This window comes from Colobus angolensis, unplaced genomic scaffold (genome assembly GCF_000951035.1).
Source record: "Colobus angolensis palliatus isolate OR3802 unplaced genomic scaffold, Cang.pa_1.0 Scaffold463, whole genome shotgun sequence".
Taxonomy (NCBI): domain Eukaryota; kingdom Metazoa; phylum Chordata; class Mammalia; order Primates; family Cercopithecidae; genus Colobus; species Colobus angolensis.
In genome coordinates this window covers 69195-74138 of record NW_012118077.1, presented here as the reverse complement: position 1 = coordinate 74138, position 4944 = coordinate 69195, and positions in this window count along the sequence as shown.

The window sequence follows — 4944 nt, the reverse complement described above, 5'->3', positions numbered from 1 at the left end:
AAAAAAAAAAAAGAAATAATAATGCCAGTACTTCACAACTGTTTCAGAAATAGAGGCTGAGAAAACACTTCTGATTCACTCTGTGAAGCCAATGTTATTCTGACACCAAAGCCAGAAAAAGACATCAGAATAACAGAAGACCCTTTATATCCTTCATGGACATGGATATAACACTTAAAATATTAGTAAACTTAATCCAACAACATATAAATAAGATTGTATGTCGTGACCAAGTGGGATTAATCCCATGAAAACTGGGTTGGTTTAATGTTCAAAAGTCAATTAAGTACTGCACAATATTAGTAGAATATAGGATTAAAATCACATGGTTTTCTCAGTAGATGCATAAAAGTATTTATAAAAATGGAACACATATTTATGATAAATAGCCTCAACAAGCTTGGAGCAGAAGAAGACTTCCGCAAATTGATAAAGGGCATCCATGAGAAACCCAGAGCTAACAACACAGCTAATGTTGAAGAAATGCATTGTTTCCTCCCTCCTAAGATCACTAACAAGGCACAGATGTTCATTTTACTAACAAGGCACAGATGTTCACTTTTGCCACTTGTGTTTTAACATTTTGCTGGATTTTTTAGCCAGTGCAATCAAGTTCAAAGAGACATTAAATGCATTTGGATTATAAAGGAAATATTAAAATGCCTTTTTTTTCTAGAAAACATCAAGGAATGCATGAAAACTACTAGAACTAGTAATTGAGTTTTATAAATTTACATCACACAATATCAATACACAAAATTGATATTTCTATATACTAGCAATTAATCAGAAAATTGAATTAAAAATACAATGCCATTCACCACAACATCAACAAGAAAAAAAATACTTAGATTTAAAATTGACAAAAGAGCTGGGCGCAGTCGCTGGTGCCAGTAATCCCAGCTACTGGAGAGGCTGAGACAGGAGAGTAGCTTGAACCCCGGCAGCAGAGGTTTCAGTGAGCCAAGATCGTGCCACTGCACTCTAGCCTGGGAGACAGAGTGAGATTCTGTCTCAAAATAATAACAAAAAAAAATTGACAAAAGAAGCACAAGACTTGTCCATGAACTATAGTTGAGAGAACACTGTTGAGAGAAATCAAAGAAGGTAATGAACAGAGACACATTCCATGTTCATAAATTGAAATGCTCATTATTGTTAAGATGGCAATTGTACCTAAATTTATTTATAAATTCAAATCAATCCCCATCAAAATTCCAATAGAAATTGATAGGACGATTTTCAAATGTACATGGAAATGCAAATAACCTAGAATAGCCAAAACAATTTTTGCAAAACTACAAAGTTGAAAGATATGCTAACTAATTGCAAAACTTACCATAAGACCATAGTAGACCGGGCACGGTGGCTCAAGCCTGTAATTCCAGCACTTTGGGAGGCCGAGGCAGGCAGATCACGAGGTCAGGAGATCGAGACCATCCTGGCTAACACAGTGAAACCCCGTCTCTACTAAAAATGAAAAAAAATTAGCTGGGCGTGGCGGTGCGCGCCTGTAGTCCCAGCTGCTCGGGAGGCTGAGGCGGGAGAAGGGCGTGAACCCGGGAGGCGGAGCTTGCAGTGAGCCGAGATCACGCCACTGCACTCCAGCCTGGGCGACTGAGCGAGACTCCGTCTCAACAACAACAACAACAACAACAACAAAAGACCATAGTAATCAGGAGAGTATAGAAATGGCAAAAGTATAAGCATATACATAAATGGAACAGAATGGAGAGTACAGAAATAAATCCTTACATCTGTATTCATTTGATTTTTGGCAAAGATACTAGCACAAATCATTAAGAAAAAAGACAATCTTCTCAGGGAATGGTGCTGGAACATTTGGTTATCCACATGCAAGAAGTGAACTTAAACCTCACATCATCACACATAAAGGTTAACTCAGAATGAACCACAGACCTAAACTTTTTTTTCTTTTTCTTTTTTTGAGACAGAGTCTCACTCTGTCGCCCAGGCTGGAGTGCAGTGGCGTGATCTCGGCTCACTGCAACCTCTGCCTCCCAGGGTTAAGTGATTCTCCTGCCTCAGCTTCCCGAGTAGCTGGGATTACAAGTGTGTGCCACCAAACCCAGCTAATTTTTGTATTATCAGTAGAGACAAGGTTTTACCATTTTGGCCAGGCTAGTCTCGAACTCCTGACCTCAGGTGATCCGCCCGCCTCGGCATCCCAAAGTGCTGGGATTACAGGTGTGAGTCACCACGCCTGGCCACACAGACCCTAGTATATGAGCAAAAACTATAAAACTTCTAGAAGGAAATCGGAGAAAATCTTTGTTTTTGGATTAGGCTAATCCATAAACAAAAAATTGACAAATTGAATTGGACATAGTCAACATTATAAAATTCTGCTTTTCAAAAGACACTGTTAATAGAATGAAAATGTAAGCCATGGCTTATACAAATATTTCTAAAACGTATATTTGTTAGAGGAATTGTATGCAAGTCTTCTGTAAAGAACTTTCAAAACTCAATAATAATGATAAAAAATTAAAATAGGTAGATTTGTTATAGCAAAATACCATAGACTGGGTGGCTTAAACAACAAGCATTCATTCCTCACCATTCTGGAGGCTGAGAAGTCCAAGATCAAGGTGACAGCAAAACTAGTGTCTGGTGAGGGACTGTTTCCTGACTTAGAGACAGCTTCCATCTTATTATATCCTCACATGGCTAAGAGAGAGATCATCTTTGTCATGCCTCGTCTCAAACACCAATCCCATTCCTGAGGGCTCTACCCTCATGAACTAACTCCCAGGAGCTCACCTCCAAATATCATCATATTGGGAATTAGGCTACAAGATTCAAATTTAGGAGGCATTCAGTTCATAACAATGAGTCAAACATTTAATAGATACTTTACTAAAGAAGATATATGCATAGATAAAAATACATGAAAATATGCCCAAACATCATTAGCCATTAAGAAAATGCAAATTGAAACCATAAAGTGATAAAACTACACACATTAGAATGGCTATATAAGAAAACCAGACAATTTCACATTTTTGAGGGTGCGGTGACACTGGAAATTTCAGTCAAGCAAGTGAGAATGTAAAATTTTTTCACTATTTTGGAGAAAAGCTTGACTATTTATTTTTCTTTTCTTTTCTTTTTTTTTTTCTGAGACAGAGTCTTGCTCTGTCACCCAGGCTGGAGTGCAATGGCACAATCTTGGCTCACTGCAATTCCACCTCCCAGGTTTAAGCAATTCTCCTGTCTCAGCCTCCCAAGTAGCTGGGACTACAGGTGCCCACCACCATGACTGGCTAATTTTTGTATTTTTAGTAGAGACGGGGTTTCGCCATGTTGTCCAGGCTGGTCTTGAACTCCTGACCTCAAGTGATCTGCCTGCCTTGGCATCCCAAAGTGCTGGGATTACAGGCACAAGCAATTTATTTAAAAAGAAAACATAAACTTAGGATATGACCCAGCTATTCTCCTTTAAGGTATCTACTTGTCCTAAACCATTCATGCTTCTATAACAAAATACCACAGACTGGGTAATTTATAAGCAATAGAAATTTATTTCTCACAGTTTTGGAAGCTGGGAAGTTCCAGATCAAGGTACTGGCAGGTTTGGTATCAGGCAAGGGTCCAGTCTCTCGCCTTCCAAGCTGGTGCCCTGTTGTTGCACCTTCTGGAAGGGATAAATGCTGTGTCCTCACATGATGGAAGCAACAGGAAGGGATGAACCCACTCCCTCAAATCATTTCATAAGGGCCCTAATTCTGTCCCTGGGGCTCTTCTTCTGTGACTTAATTATTTCCTAAAGGCCCCATCTCTCAGTACTATCATACTGTTGATTAAGTTTCAACGTATGAATTTTGGAGGACACATTCTCAATACAACACTATCCAAGGGAAATGAAAATATATGTCCGCACAAAGACATACACAAATATTTGTAGTAGCATTATTTATTGCAGCTTCGACCTGGAAAAAAATCCAAATTTCCATCGCCAGGTGTGTGAATAAACAAAATGTGACATATCTATTAGTCAGGGTTCTTTAGAGAGACAGAACTAACAGGATAGATGAATATATGAAGGGGAGTTTGTTAAGATAATTGACTCACACGGTCACAGGGTGAAGTGCCACAATAGGCCATCTGCAAGCTGAGGAATCAGGAAGCCATTCCAAGTCCCCAAACCCCATAAAGTAGGGAAGCTGGCGAGGCCTGGTGGCTCTCGCCTGTAATCCCAGCACTTTGGGTGGCCAAGGCGGGTGTGTCACAAGGTCAGGAGATCAAGACCATCCTGGCTAACATGGTGAAATGTGTCCTTAACTTTTTATAATGAACTTAGAGTTTATATTTTACCACCTCACGCAGAATGTAAAATCCTTGTAACTATATATATATATATATATATATATATACGCACACACACGCACACACACACAAATACTTTTATGTATATGTGTATATATACATTATACACATATATGTATACACATTATATGTATATGTATACACATTATACACACATTATATATATATACACACACACATATACTTTTACTATTCCTCAATGTCCTTTATACTATTATTGTCATATGTAATTTATGTACATACATTATAAACACCACAGAATGATGGTAGAACTTTTGCTTTAAGCATTCAAGTGTATTTTAAAGGAACTAAGTGAAAATATGGTCTTTTGTACATGCTCAGACACTAACATTTTCTGATGTTCTTTACTCTGGAACATGTTCTGGCTCTGGAAGTTCTGAATTTTCCTCTGATGTAGTTTTCTTCAACCTGAAGAATGTCCTATAGCATTTATTTTATTGTATGCCTACCAGTGACAAAGAATCTTAGTTGTCTTTTATCTGAAAACATTTATTTCACCTTCATCTGTGAAGATATTTTCAAGGAGGGCCAGGCGCGGTGGCTCAAGCCTGTAATCCCAGCACTTTGGGAGGC